General features: G+C 54.5%; 1 protein-coding gene across 2 annotated transcripts in view; it reads left to right on the top strand.

Moving 5' to 3' along the window:
* The window catches only part of LINGO1 (leucine rich repeat and Ig domain containing 1), a 195226-nt gene that overhangs the window by 110920 nt on the left and 68593 nt on the right, over positions 1 to 15713 (top strand). For both annotated transcript variants that reach the window (XM_019805842.2, XM_019805840.2), the window contains exon 3: positions 6168 to 6342. The gene's annotated coding sequence lies outside the window, so the exon portion shown is untranslated. The remainder of the gene's footprint in view (positions 1 to 6167; positions 6343 to 15713) is intronic.

Raw genomic sequence — 15713 nt, 5'->3', positions numbered from 1 at the left:
CTTCTGTTCCATTTAATATCTTGAATTTGGACAAGTTCCTTAATCTCTCTGAGCCTTCATTTCCTCACCTGGAAAGTAAAAGGATCCTGAGGGCTCAGGGCGTGCTGTGGCGAGGTGGGGCGCCGGGGGCGGCTGCCCCACAAGTCCTCTCCTCCAGACACTCCCACCTCCCCTGCCCAGATGCCCTCTTTCCCTCTCTCTAAGCCCCTCTTGGCTAGGAAGAGGGAAGGTGGTCAGGAGGGGTGCCTGCAGGGTGGGCTCTGGATCTCTCCCACTCACAAGCCACCTGTGTAGGTGCGAAGAGAAGAATGAGGCCAAGACGGAGGGACCCTTCTCCTTGAGTTCATTTGCTGGGCAAAGCCTAGTGTCTGGATACAGGTCTGGTTTGAAGGAACCCACATGAGGGGCTGTGGCTGGCCTACCAGGGGAAAAAGTGGGGAGAATGGAGGAACAGGCACTGGGTAGCCTGGGAGGAGAAGCCTTCTGGGCTGGGATGCCCCTCCCAGGTTCCAGGGGGATGGGCAGAAAAGAACCTCTAACCACCAGGAATGAGAAGTCTTGGCAGCTAGATGAAACCCCAGGCGGAGATTCGGGCTCCTTCTGGGGCAGGGGTGGTGGGATGACCACTGGGGATGCAGGATGGGAGGGCCCTGTAGGAGTTGGGCCATAGAGGAATCTGGGGCTGATGTGCTGTAGGAACTTGGGCTGCTCCCATTTCCTGTCTGGGCCTCAGTTGTCTCATCCTGTAACTGGGGTTAATCATCCTGCGCTGTGTACCTCATGGGATGGGCGGAAGATCCATTTAGAAAATATATGGAACGTGCAGTAATTTATAATGTAGTACTAATAATAACTATTATTCTGGTCCTTACCTTGCTTTCCCTTCACTCTCTGTGACACCCACTTTGATCCATACAATCTAGCCCTGATTCACCTGCTGATAGAACTAAGGAGACACATGGCTGAAAACAACCTCCCCACCCAACATACATGGTTCCCAGACTTCTGCTTGTATGTCCCCAGGGACAGGGAGCTCACTACTTCTCATGATAGAGAGAAATCTGTCTCCCTAGAATTTTTTTTTTCCACTGGGCTTAGCTCTGCTCTCTGGGCACATAAGTGCTCAGTGTCTTTGTCAGGGACCTAACGTCCTGCCCAGGCCTTTTGAGACTTCCCCAGTGAACATGGGTTCCAGGCCTGCCTCTTCCTGTCAACATCCCTATGGGCAGATTTCACTTTATCAAAGACCTTTGAGACAGGTACATAGACACCTGGGCATGGCTTTCTGGAAGTGGTGGCACTGTTTCCAGAGCTGACACCTGGCTTACCAGTCTCTGTGTCTCCACAGAGTCCATGACCAGAGTCCCTGGCTACTCTGTGTAGTGGTTCTTGGAGCTTACCCAGGTTCTGCTAACTCTCTCTTGTATACTGTGGCCCATTCCTAGGGTTCATGGAAGGCTTTGAACAGGGGACCCTGCCTCCCTAATTAAGCCCTCTCAGGCTGGACCTACCTTCAAAGTTCCATCCTAGTCTCTGCCAAAAAAGTTGTTCTAGGCAGGGCCAAGGACCAGCCCTGCCAGTGCCAGGGGCGAATCCTCCCCCAGGAGTCAGTGTGACCCATTCTCCATGTTCTTGGACATGGTTCTTTAGCTAACCGCTGAGCGAGCCAGCCCCTAGCTTTCTGCCTCCTCCATAAGGATGTCATGAGGGCCTCTCTCCTGGCTGGAACACATGTCATCCTTTCCAACAGCCAAGAGGGGACAGACAGGTATCCTGCAGGATTCTTTGGTAAGTGAACTCAAACTTGCCATTGTCTTTCCTGTGTTCTGTGCAGCACTTCTAGAATTTCTATTAGACTGAATGGGAAGCTTACCAGTCTAAGCCCGAATTGGCTTTTTTGGCCCCCTTTTTAAAACAAAAAGGGGAAGGATGCTAATATTTATAAATGCCAGTTCTTGACATGTCTCACCTCACTGACCCTTCATCACAGCCTTGTGTGGGAGGATGGTGGTGGAAGAGGAGGGGGCCGAGCCTGGGGATGTGGAAGAACTTACCCAGGGTCCCACGGCTAGCAGGGGTGGAGCAAGGGCTCCAAAACCTGCTTCTTCCCCAGCCTCGCTGGGTCCAGCCAGCTGGGGGCCTGCTCTGGGCCAGCCCCCCTCCCCCCACACCCTCTCCTGTCCTGCCTTTTCGGAGGATCTTGTCAGGCTGGGGGGGGGGGAACGACCCACCTCTCCACTCCTCCCCATGCACCACACACAGGACGGGGAACAGAGCCGGGGCTCCGGAAGTAAGATGCCTCAGGGGCGTGCGAGACTCAGTGTGGGGGGTGCTACTTGCTCATCTGCGGTGTTATTTTCTAATCGTGTAAATTGTATGGGGGGGTGGTAAAAGCAGGACATGTGTGTGGTGGAAGATAGGAGTCATCCCTGGTTCCTTTTCTTACCCCCACTCCCTCACATGGAGCTCACCCGCCAACTGCGGAGGAGCTGGCCCTGCTCCCGCACGCACCCTGAATCCGGCGAGTCCTCCCTCCCCTGGCCCGGCCTCGTCGCCGTGTGCTGTGCAACCCACCGGGCCCTGGCGCCCGTGCCCGCTCCTGTAAATCCAGCCTCCACTCTGCAGCCCCAGGACCTTCACACAACGAGGAAGACCTCACAGCCCTTCCCTGGTGACTTCATCACATGGGAGGTGAAGCCCAGGCCCTGGCCTTGGCCCTGAGGCCCCAAGCTCCCTCTGCGGCCTCGTTTCTCACAGTTGTCCCCACGTCTGCCCACTTCCTGCCAGGCCTCCGGGGCCGCCTGCTGCTCCTCAGAACACCGGCCTCCCACTGGCCTCTGCTCTCCTGCTCAAGGCGAGACTGGCTCCTCATCCCTCTAGGTCCGAATTCAGGTATGGCGTCTGCGCAGAGACCTTCCCTGACCCACCCGCCGGCCGCACCCCAGGACCTCTCTCTCCTGTTTCCTGGTTTGACGATCCTCATTGTACTTGTTCTTTGCGATTATCTTCCTTGTTTATTTGCTTATCATCTGTACCCCCCTCCCCACGAGAGCATCAGACTTGTCTGTTTTGTACCGCACTGAATCCTCAGCGCCTCTAGTACACCTAGCATACAGTAAGTGCTCAATAAATACGTGGTGAAAAACTGAAAGACAACCCATAGACCTGTGAAGGAGAAATGGCAGATTATACAATTGTGGATATAGCAGCAGTTAATGATGCAGTGATCGTGTTTGTGTGAGTGTGTGTGGGTAAGCTGGGAATCATCTGCTCCTCTCATGAGAGGGCTGGGCCTGAACCTGAAACACGACGTGCGTGGACGTACGGGTCACACGTGTGCGCGCACGTACGTGTATCGCCGTTTGGTAGCAGTGCGAGCTCTGCTGCGGTCTTTCACCCCTTCGGCCTCAGTCGCTCCACCTGTGGAATGGGGCTGCCTGGGGCTGGAGGCAGAGGCCCGGATGCCGTGGCCTCTCGAGGTCAGCCCTTGCCAGTGGCAGGAGCCCACAGGCAGCGTGCCCGCTGGCCTGCCGCACTGTGCGGACGGGGCCGGGAGGTGTTTATTGAAGCCCAGCTCCACACAGGGCTGCTTCCCGCTGATCTCGGAGGTGAGGATCTCGCCCAGGCAGGCGGGAGTGGCCGGGGCGACAGGAAGTGGGCAGAACAGCCTGGAGACCTGAGCTTGGCTGCTGGGAGGTGGATTATGTCCACAGCGGAGGTCTCCTGCAGGCGTCAGGAGCTTGACCTTGATATGTTTTCATTTTTTGTGTGTGTGCTTGTTATTTAAAGACAGATTTTGAGACCTTTATTTTATTTCTTGAACTTTTTTCTTTCAATTGCAACAAGAAGAATTTTTATGAAATTTAAAAGGGAAAACACACACACACCTGTATTTTCACCCACCCGAGGCTGCTGCTGCTCCCTTCCTGCCTCCTTGTCCTTTTCCTGTGAAGACAATGCTGGAAACCTGCTGAACGTGTGCTGGGTACAAGGGGCTCTTGACCTCAGACAAGTGGCTTCATCTCTCTGTACCTTGGTTTCCTCATCAAAAAAAAAAAAAAAAAAAAAAAAATCCGGGCATCCTAATTGCTCCACCTTAGAGTTCTTGTGCAGACTCCGCGAGTCAACATCTCGAACACACTGTGTGAGGTGCCTGGCCCTTAAATGTGCTTGTTAAATAAGAGGAGTGAATAAGCAGAAAGGAAGGGCCCCTGTGATGCTGCCCTCACGGCGCCAAGAGGCCACTGCGGAAGTCCGGCCTGGGGGTCGGAAAGCAAGAGCTCGCGCCCCGGCTCTGCCCTTGCTCCCCGTGTAGCCAGGAGCACGCGTGGCTCCTCTGACACCGCCTGTGACGTGGTTATGTCATCCGCCCCCCACGATGCCGCGGCATGGGGTGGGAGGTGACGATGTGCGTGGGCTCAGTGCGCCCGGCCCCCACCCTCCCATCTTCTCCGTTTTCTTGCTCAATGTCACTAGTGCTCCAGGTTGCTACCAGTCTCCGTGTTTGCCACTTTTAATGGCTGTGTAATATTCCATCGAGCCCAGGTGTCACAATGCACTTTGTCATCTCTGTTGTGGGGTGTTTAGTCAGCTTCCAGTATCTCGCTGTTAGAAATGACCTTTCCATGAACATCTGTGTGCCCAGAGCCCTTCCCTCTGCTGGATGATTTCCCCAGGCAACTTCAGGGACATTGATGGAGGCTGCTTTGTCGGGAGGACAGAGGGACGGGCCAGCGGCAGTGGTTGGGAGAAGTGGGTCCCTTCCGAGGTGGCCTGATGGCCTGCTCGGGGAGCGGCAGCAAGCCACTCAGTGTGAGTGCTGACCATGGTGGGAAAGGCAGGGCATCCAGTGTGACGGGGCCCAGCATGGGGGGAGAATACGAGGCCACGTGGGGCGGGCAGTGGCGCTGGGAGCTGGAGGAACAAGGTTCTGCTTTGGCCTTTGTGTCTCATCTCTCGCTCACACACTCTGTCTGTGTGACCTTGAGCAAATCCCTTCCTCTCTGTGGACCCCCGTTTTCCTCATGTGCTGTGGCCAGGGGCTGGGCAGCTTGGTCCCGAGCTGTGCTCTCTCCTCTGGTCGCCACTAGCCACCTGTGGCTATTTTGATTTAAATATAAAGTAATTAAATAAAAATTTTGAAATCAGTTTCTTAGTCACACCGTCCACGTTCCAGAATCCAGTCACAACTAGTGGCTACCACACTGGGCAGCACAGGCACAGAACATTCCCTCAGTGTGGAAGCTCTGTTGGACTGTGCTGGTCTAGAGACATTTCCAGAAATCCGGTCAGCCCAAATGTGCTATGGTTCCAGATCTCTGTCATCATGCCTTCTGATGGAACCAAGAAGAAGGCTGGCAGCCCTGAGCTCAGAAGACTCCTTAAGAGCCTAACAAGGCTTCATGACTTTGCACAGGCCAGGAGCTCTGGTAGTGTCCAGAGTCTGAAATATCCATGCCAATTCTCTCCTCAGAGGTCCCAGCGTGGCCTCCGAGAGAAGCTGGGCAAGAGTATGGGCCCCGAGAGGGGTGGCCCCAGCCAGGGACAGTGTCCAAGACAGGCTGGTATGAAGACAGAGTAGGTGGTCTCCTAATTCCTCAGGTGGGAGGGCAGCTGGGGGGCAGTCAGGGCTGCTCTCTGCCCTCACCTGAAACATCACTGGTTCCCTTAGTGTCCTTTATAGGATTCTTTTAGAGGTCTAGACTAGAGAGCAGAGAAGATGGCCGCCTTGCTCATCTTGCCCTGCTCTGGCTGCCTCAGGCCCTAAGCCGGCTCTGGGCACCTGCGGGGAGAGGAGCCGTGAGAAGTGAGCCCGCAGCACGAGGGTGAAGCTGCTTCTCTCCCCACCAGCAGGCACACACATGCTGGCTACGCAGGGATTCCGGCCACACCTGCCCCCACCTGTCCCTTCCTGTCCGAGGGAACCCCTCCCGCAGTTGCTTTTCTGCAGCCTGGAGGTGTCACAGGGGGAAGGAGAGGTATGAGGGGGCAGGCTGCAGTGAATAGGGGAGATAAGAGGCAAGGTGTGAGGAAATGAAGAGAAACTTGGTTGGCTTTGGTCTCATATTTGCCAAAGTGTAGCTGCCGTCTGCCCTACCCCCGCACCCACGGGCCCCTCTGTCCCCCTTTAAGCCCCACTGCTCACTCTTGTTTCTCCTGTTTTCCAGGGATCCCATGGCCATGTCCTGGCTGCCCTGAGTCTGTGAGGCCGCATAGCCTCCCACCTGCATTTACAGGGCTCTGTCCCTGTGCGGCCCCTGGACCAGCTTCCAAGCCCACTCCTCACCCCAACCTGGGGACTCTGCAAGCTTCAGGACTCAGAAGGGCACAGTAGCAGTCACGGTAGGTGGCCTCCCCACTCTGCTCACTCCCTGGCTCCTGGGGGTGCTCAGCTGAACCGCCTTGGTCTCTGGAATAGCAAGGATACCTTCCTGAACTTTGTCTGTCAGAATCCCCTTGGTTGCAAGTAGCAAAAAACCTGCTTTAATAAAATAAAATTATCAGCTCATGTAACTGAAGGGTCCAGAGGTAGTTTGGGCTTCAGGCAGGGCTTGATCCAGTGGTTCAAACGATATGACCAGGACCTCTTTTCTGTCTGTATTTCTCTGCTTCTCTTCCTGGGTGATGGCTCCACTCCTAGGAGCATTTCACATGACATGGTCACAAGATGTCTGCCAACAGTTTCTGGGGCAACATGCTTCTAGGTTGAAACCTGGGGTCAGGGTTAGAGACAAATTCTGCTTTCTTGATAGAACAGATCAAAGTGCCGGGGTTGATCTCTTAGGTCCTGTTGGATCCCTGTTTGGATCATCCTGACCTTTTAACTGGGTCTACAGGTCCTGGAAACATAAAGGGGCTGGGGGTCAGGGTCTGTCCTTCCCCAACCATGAGACCAGGAATGAGGGGAGGGTATTTCCCAAAGGAAGCTTGGGGTCTAGCTGGTGGAAGGAGTCACCCCCAACTGAGGGAGGCAAGTGACAAATGAACAGTGGAGTCTGTCCAGCTTGGACAGCTTGAAGCCAGTCCCAGATAGATGCAGACATGCTGTATGTCCTGGGGCAAATCCCTATGCCTCTCTGAGCCTCAGTTTCCTTCTCTGATGATGAACCCCAGACAGGGGTGCTTTGAGAGCTACTTGAAATGATGTGTGGGAAGCGTGGGTGACTAGCAGGTACTCCGTAAACCCTTGTTCTCTTCCCCCTCCATTTCCCTCCTTGGGAGTTTGGAACATCCTGTTTTTTTCAAACTTGGAAGGAGCTGCAGAGTGAGGATTGTCAGTCAGGATCCCTAGAAGCAAAGTCTGAGACAAGGATTTGTGAACATGAGACTTATTGAGGGTGGGCTCTTGGGAGAAGGGAGGAAGAGAAGAAACTGGGGCAGGAATGAGAGCCCGGGAATGAGTGAGGTCATGGTCTCAGGGAAAGTCTAGCCTTGGGCTGGTGCCGCGCACCCTGGAGTAGAGTTCACACCATAGAATTGCCGTCCAGACAAGGTGGCCAGGCTTTTGTAACCCTGTATCAATCAGTCGCTGACTGTGGGCCATGTGTGCCCACTGGCAGAGGGCACTTCTCTGGAGAAGGGGGTGCTGTGAGCTGAAGCAGCCCACACTCCCAGCGGCTGGGGGAGGGGCTCTGGCCAGGAACCATCTAGTACAAGAAGGTAGGACCTGTGTCCCTGACCTGGCCAGTCCTGGAGACCCCTGTCCTGTTGCCTGCTCTGGCTTTGGCTCCTTCTGCCCCAGCTAGCAGGGCCAGTCCCTTCCACACTGGGGAGCTGGGATGCCTGACCTGGGGTCTGTGATGGGGTGGACCTTCATCCCCTCCTTTCGAGAAGTTTTTTCCACCCCAGGCCTCCTCGTCCTCCCTCTGCACCCTGCCTCTTCTCCTCTGTTGTTTGTTTTTCCCTTCAACCTCAGCCATGTGGTTCCCTTTCTTGCTCTCTACCCCATCCTCTCTTTCAGGGCCTGTGTGGGTCCCTCCCTCTCCAGGAAGCCTCTGCTCACTGCCCCAGCCAATGTTTCTCTCCTTTAGTCCTTCCTCCAGCCCCACTCTTTTTTTACTGATGGAAAGGCCAAGGTCCAGTGTGCACTCCCTCACGAATACTCTGTGGGTTCCAGCAGCAGTGCCGATTTATGTTGCTCTCTTTGCCTTGGCTGCTAGGAAGCTCATAGCTGGTTTGTGGCCCATGTCTAATAAATGCTCAGGATGCTGGCATACAGTTGTTCAGTGGCCTTACCTCTGGTTTCTCTCTCATTTTTTTCCTTCTTCTGATTTCTTTTCTTATTTTTCAGCTCGTGCTGTTTTCAGCAGCCTCAAACTCTCTTAGAAGGTGGTGGGGTATAAATTATAAATAACCATGATTGGCCTTGGTTAAAGCATTCAGCCAAGTGCTAGGCTTTCCCCTTCCTAAGGGCAGCTGGGGTGGGAGAGTCTCTCCCCAGGCCCCGGGCTGAGCCTGTCCCTGGGGAGACACCCAAGCTTGACCATGGCAGCCCTGGTACAGTGCCCACCCTGCCCTCCGTGGGTCGGGAATGACATTGTTCTCCTTCCCACCCTTCTCGCTCCCCCCTTTTCATCTTATCAGAAGCTAATGAAAGAGGCTGGGAAACCCAATCCTCTGGTAATTAAATTTACTTAACGGGTATTCAAGTGGAGTAATGAGAAGTTTAATGCAGTGATTAGATTTTTCTTTAATTAATTAAAATGAGAACCATGTGTCTTGCCAGCAAACCAACTTGACCCTCTGCTTGAGAGTAGCAGACAGAGACGGTGGGGAGCTTGGCCGCGTGGGCGGGGGTGGCAGGGTGGCTGCAGCCCCCATTCTTGGAAGGAAGGCTAGCTCTGCTGCCCATGGAGGCAGCTCTGATGCAGTTCCCATTTCTGAGCTCTGCGAGTGCCTGGACTCGGCTAGGCCTGAGTCACCCAGGGCTGAGGGACCCAACAGTCCCTGCACTCAGACAGCTGAAAACTGACCCAGAATGGAGGTTTCAGAGAGGGGTTTGACAAGGGTGGCTGAAAGCAAGGAGCACAGAGGAGGGATTTCAGGCGCCGTGGGCGGCGGGGCATTTTGGGTATCACATACGGCGTGGGCTGGTGGACATACTCACCTGCGTGTGCAGCCAGAGCCGCGTTTACCTCTGTTGGCTCTATCTGGGCTGATGGAGTGAGGGCAGGGGGGTGGATAATCAAGAAAGCTGAGGTAACCTGCAAACCACTTCTTCTTGACCTGGGAATGCATCCGTGCCAGAAGGACGACCATCCTTGCTGTGATTCTGAAGGCCAGTCAGAAACGCAAGGAAGTTCTTGCTGCCTTGGGCCACTTCTGCTCGGGTCAGGTGGGGGCTGGGGTAAAGGGAATATGGGAATCCCAGCATAGCTCTGTGGGGTGGAGCATAGGATGGGCTGTGCCAGGGTAGACGGTGGGCATAACGAGGACCCAGAAGACAGGCCCCAGCACCTGACGGGCAGAATATGTTGTTTTCAAGCAGTGGGTAAGGCTGGGGAGAGTTCTGAGCCCTTCATGGTGGGGAGACAGAAAACTTCCTTCAGTGAGCCCTGACCGTACCCCCACACTGAGCCTTGATCCGGGACAGACTGAGCCTTGATCCGGGACAGACTGAGCCTTGATCCCAGTCCCAGATGGAGCCCTGACCCCAGCCCCACACTTAGCCCAGCATTGTCATGGATATGTGAACAGAGTAATGGTGCTGGGGTGGGAAGAGCAAAAGGCCCTGTTTGTCCATCCTCACTGCCTGCTTTCTTGCCTGTGGGCAGGATTCCTGTGCCAGGCCCCACACTAGTCTCTGGAATGGCCAAGATGGGTCAGACATGGTCCCTGCCCACAGGGCTGGCGGGGGAGGTGACAAGCAAGCAGGCACTCAGTGATCAGAGCTGGGGTTGGGAAGGCCCAGAGGGCTGAGGGCCTGGATCGGCATTGAGAGCTTTCTCAGAAGGCAGGTGGGAGGGGGTGGTGCTGGAGGCGGGGCCCAGTGGGGAGGCTGACACTGGTCTGTCAGAGTGAGGAGAATGGTGCCGCGGCAGGTGTGGGGGCCTCGGGTGAGCCATTCTCCCTGCAAGAACTGACCCGGACTCCCCCAGGCCACCCGAAGCTCCTGGTGAGCCAAGGGACTCGTGTGTGGGGAGGGTTGATGGGGTATGGGGCCCTGGGCTGATAATGTTACCTTCCAAGGAAAGCATTTTTACTGATTTCATCCAAGAGGAAACAGGTGCGCAGGGTCAGGCCCAGTGCTGCTCAGCCCGCGCTAGCCCAGCGCGGTGAGTTCCCAGAGCATGCAGGCCTTCAGGCCTGCGCACTGCTGTGTCTGTGTATCTGCCAGGGAAGGAACTTGCCCCGGGTGGGGCGGGGGGGGCAGGAGTCGCCTTCTGACCCTTACGCTCCCACCTGGCTGGGGGGCCTGGGCCACTCAGACTGGCATAGGGGGTGAGAGGAGTGAGGGAAGCCGAGGGTTCGGGCTGGGCAGGGGATGAGCCCCAGGAAGGAGGGTCTTCTCCCTTCTTCATCCCTGCTCGTCCCCTCTCCTGATTATCCTAGATTCCTCCAGATTCCTCCTCTTCCCCATTTCCCTTCTTTACTTTCTGAAAAACCAGGCCTAGAGAAACCACCCAGCCCTCGGCCCACCACTCACATGGGGAAATTGAGGCGGGGACCTGCCAAGATCGTGCGGCTCTGCCTCTTGTCTGTCTGTAAGGTTCACGGGTGTGAAATCACATTATCTTGAATGTAAACAGAGGATGGCACTTGGATACTTTCTGTGGCCATGTGCGCACTCAAGTTCATACTACACGGGCAGATGGCCCCAGGAGCCAGCCCTCTGTCCTCAGACACCGTGCTCCCCCTCCCTAACCACTGTCTCACTGAGTCCTCCCAACAGTCCGGGAAGGTACTTACACAGGTGAGAGAAAAAAGCAAGGTCAGGAACTAGGCCGCAGTCACACTGCTAAGTGCACAGGTGAAGCTTGCCTGACAAGCTCAAATCCTAGGCCAAGCCACCCCTCCACATTACCCCGTCCTTGCCTCTGGGCAGCTCCCCCTCCCTCCCTCTCTCTCTAAGCCTCCCCTCCACACCTCCCTCCCCATCCACTGCTGAGTCCTCCAGCCAGAACCAGTGACTCTTCCCCAGCCCTCCCCACGCTTCCCCACCTCCAGGCCCTTGTTCAAGCTGTTCTAGGCCCCTGGAGTTCCTCTCCCCAACTCCATCTGCCCAAACCCCCTTCATCTTTCTAGGCTGGGCCCAAATGCCGCTTCCTTCATGGAGACACCCTGTCTGCTGTCACTGCAATCAGAAATCACCCCCACCCTTGCTGAGCACTGTCCTACAGCTCTTTCCTGCCCCCACCCCGCCCGAGGCTCCTGGCTTTCCTGTGTCTGACCTGGCAACTGTGTGGAAGGCAGAGCCCCAGCTTCCCAGGCCAGGTCCCTCCAGGGCCTGGCACACAGTAGGTGCATGGGCGGTAGTGGGGGCCTTGCCTTGGAAGGGGTCACAGCTTTACAAACTCAACCCTTTTCTCAGCAGTCCTGGCCTGCTAGGCCTTCACGGCACTGGTCCCAGCCCCTGAGGAGACCAGCCCCACAGCCAGCCAGATGTTCACTAGAGCCCTGGCTGGTGAGGATGGGGGGCTGGCTGGTGGCCCCAGTGGACCTCCCTGGTCCCAGGTTGTGGGGGGCAAGAACAAGGCAAGTCCAGTGCTGGTGGAGGGCTTCATGGGCTCTCTCCCCTCCTCTACTCATTGGCTCTGCTGATGACCAGCAGTGTGACTGAGCCAGTCATGGAATCCCTCTGTGCCTCAGTTTCCTCATCTTTTCAATGAGGTGATTACAAACCTACCTAGGGTTGCTCTGGGGATCAGAGCAGTCAACACAGGGGAAAGCACACAGCGCAGCCCTGACACAGACACACAGTGGGGCTCCCTGACCATTGGTCATCACCATGGCCATGGAGGGGGCCTGAAGGCAGAGTGTTGAGGGAGAGTTTCCAGAAGGTGGTGACACATGAACAGCAACTTGAAAGATGATGCCCAGAGGCTGTGCCCAGGAGAAGAAACCACACAGACAAAGATCCAGAAGCAGTTTGGGGGACATGTGAGGGATCCAGCTGTGTCTAGACTTCAGAACGGGTCAAGGGGAGATCCCAGGCTGGTGGCACATAAGGGCTGTGTCCTGAGGGACCTTGGGTGCCATGCTGAGGAGTTTGCCCTGCAGCCTGTGAGTGGTCATGGAATGAGGTATTTTTTTTCTTTTTTAATATCTGCTCAGGCAAAAACATTGAAACAGTAGAAGTGTGTCCTGTTAAGTATGGAAGTTCCTTCTTTGCCCTTAAATCTTCTTCTGCCAAGGTCTCACCCTTGTTGGTCTGGTGTACTGCCTTCCAGACTTTCTTCTGTGCCTTACAAACATATTTGCTGTATATTACTTTTTTTTTAAGAGTCTATTTTTAAGTAATCTCTATACCCAACGTGGGGCTCAAACTCACAACCCTAAGATCAAGCGTCACATGCAGGGATGCCTGGATGGCTCAGTCGGTTGGGCATCTGCCTTCTGCTCAGGTCGTGATCCCGGGGTCCTGGGATCAAGTTCCACATCGGGTTCCTTGCTCAATGGGGAGCCTGCTTCTCCCTCTGCCTTCTGCTCCCCCTGCTTGGGCTCTTCCTCTCTCTCTTTCTGACAAATAAATAAATAAAATCTTTAAAAAAAAAAAAAGAGTCACGTGCTCTACTGACTGAGGCAGCCAGGCGCCCCTGTGTATTACTTTATAAAAAAAGAAATAGAGTCATATTATGCACATTACTCTACAACTTCCCTTTTTCACTGTCCGATGTGTTGTGGGCATCTGTCAGTGTCACGGCACACAGGTCAGTGGTGTCCTTTTTAATGGTTGCCTAATATTCCCTTGTTTGGCCAGAGTGTAATTTATGTAACTAGTCCTGGGTTGATGGATACTTAGATTGTCTCCAATCTTTCACTCTTGCAAGTGATGCTTCAGTGACCATCCTTGTATATATATCTTGCTGACATGTGTAAGCATTTGTGTAGGATAGATTTCTAGATGTGGAATTGCCCGGCTGAAGGGTGCGTTTATTACATTTTGATAGGTACTGCCAGAGTGCTCTTCCAAAAGATTGGCCAGTTTACGCTCCTGCCCTTGGTATTGGTGACTGCCCATTTCCCCACGCCGTCCTCTGCACTGGACGTTATCAAGCTCTTTAATTTGTGCTCATCCGGGAAAGCGTCTTGCTGTGGTTTCCACACTCACTTGGCTTCTCCGCAGCGAGGCTGAGCATCTCATGTGGTTGTGGACCATTTGTATTTCCTCCTGTGACTTGACTGTTCATATCCTTTGCCCATTTTTCTTTCTTTCTTTCTTTTTCTTTTTTTCCCCCTTTTTCTTATTAATATAAAGGAGCTTTTAGTATATTAGGAATTTTCAAACTTTTTGTCTGTTGTGTGTGTTGGAAATATTCTCCCTAGTCTGCTGTTTGTCTTTTTAACTTGGTTTATGGTCTCTTTGGCCATATAGACGCTTTATATCTTCATTTAGTCAAATCTGTCAGACTTCTCCTCAGAGCTTCTGAGTTTCACATCCTGCTTGGCCAGTCTTCCTGGAAGGGTTTTAAGTGGAGGTCAGATTGGGGACTGGGAAAGGTCGCTCTGATTGCCACTGTGTGGAGGGTGGGCAGAGGGGGACAGCAAGCCAAGCCTGAGGATAGGAGGCAGCTGAGACCTTTGTGCTGGGGAGGAAGGGGAGAGGGTGGGGGGAGGGTAAAATGAGGGAGAAGGTGAGTTTGGGAAATATTCAAGGATCGGCTGCCCACGGTGATAGGATGTGAGGATGAGAGAGGGAGAGAGAGCTCTGACTTTGGAGCAATGCCTGGGTGTGTGGCTGGGGGACTGTGTGGCTGGTGCCACCACCACCTGAGTTGGGGACAGGATTAGGGAGGGAAATGCATGCAGGTGCACGTGAGTGATCACTGAGCAGGGACGCGGCACAGATGAATACGGGTGTGCACACACGTACATGCTTCCAGTTCTGGAGATGGGCCGTCTGTACTGTGGCTGCACGGAGGGGGTGTGGAGTGCCAGGTACCGTACGCAGCACCACGCACGCGCCCTCTGTCATCTCGACTACCATGTGAAGTATGTCTTACGGACAAGGAACCAGACTCAGAGAGGTTAAGTAACTTGCTCAAGGTGACACAGCAGTAAGTGACAGAAAGGGGATTTTTTCAACAACTTCGTTCTGACTCACCCAGACGGAATTCCCACCAACAGCATTGAGGAGCCTTTCACTCACTTCTAACCTGACCACCCCAGTTTCATCAGGGACTCTTAGGACAAGTGCGGGAACCAGACTGCCTGGGTTGGACATGCAGTTCCATTCCTTACAAGGCAAGTTACTTCACCTCTCTGTGCCTCAGTTTCCCCATTCTGAAAATGTAGACAATCACAATACCCAGCTCTCAGGGTGTTGGTGGAGATTAAATGTGTTAGCGCCTAGGACATGCTTAGCCCACAAGGGGTCCTTGACACTCTGTGATGAGTCTGACGACGATGATGGCAAGGCGTTCACCTTCACCTGTGTCTATGCCTCTTTCCCTTCTCCTCCCCCTCCATCTTCCCTCCACCTGTCACCTCACCCCTGGGTCAGCTTTTCCTCAATTCCCCCCAGGAGCATCTTCTAACACTTGCCTTTGAACTTCTGTCCTGTTTTCAGCCCCCAAGCCCTGGGCAGACAGTGAATTAAAGCCCAGTCCATCAGCAAAAACCATTCAGGGGAGAACGATTCATGTTGCACTCTGGGAATCCTCCCCCGGCAATTCTAGTCAGGCATTTTCTGCAGGCGCAGGCATTCGTCCCAGCGTTATCCGGTCTCTGAGAACCAGACCATAACAGCCAGGTCTAAAACTCCCTCCTCCCCGAGTGGGGATGGCAGGTGTACTTCCGAGCGCGGGTTCTGCACTGACCCCAGCCCAGCCGGCTCTCCCCTCTGGCCACAGCCACCCCTGGACCCCTGACCGTGGCATGAGTCTCTGTCAGTGTCGCGGGCCGGGAAGCTCGCGCACGGGATACAAGAGCAGAAAGCACAGCGGCTTGCGAGCACAGTTTCTTCCCACGAGCATATCTAAGCAACTCCCGTGGCCGTGAGGGTCAGTGCAAGGGGTTCAAACTGGTTAAAACTTCAGGTCTGCAGCCAGTTCAACATTTCTCACCGAACTCACCAAACTCAGCATCATAGATTTCTCACCATCAAAATAAACTCCCAGGTAAATAAATCCTGGTGGTAAAGAATGGAGTGGTTACTGCCTGTTGCTTGTAGGACTTTGTTTTCAGTTGCACGGTTATCAGTCACACCTGTTTATTTTTAACCCAAAGGTTGGCAGAACTTGCCTCAGTGCTTCCCAGGGGACAGTTACCCCTGAGGACACAGCAGACCCCCCACCCCAACTCTGAGAGAGGATTCTCTGTGACTGCTTTGGGAAGTCTGGTCCACCGGTCCCCAGGGTTCCACCAAGCCTGGCTTTGTCCCAGGGGTGTCTTCAACATCTCCCCCCACCTCAACCCAGCCCCCTCCCCCAGTACACCCCGGTACCTCTGCAGGGTGCTGCGCCGCGCTCTAACTTCCAGCTAACCTGGCCATGGTTCAAAGCCAGCCGACCCTTAGGGTGCACGTGGACAGGGACTGAAACCAGCATCAGCCC

The sequence above is a fragment of the Ailuropoda melanoleuca genome, chromosome 9 (assembly GCF_002007445.2).
Source record: "Ailuropoda melanoleuca isolate Jingjing chromosome 9, ASM200744v2, whole genome shotgun sequence".
Lineage (NCBI taxonomy): Eukaryota > Metazoa > Chordata > Mammalia > Carnivora > Ursidae > Ailuropoda > Ailuropoda melanoleuca.
Note: the sequence above shows the minus strand (reverse complement) of the source record. Positions and strands in the feature narration are given on the sequence as shown.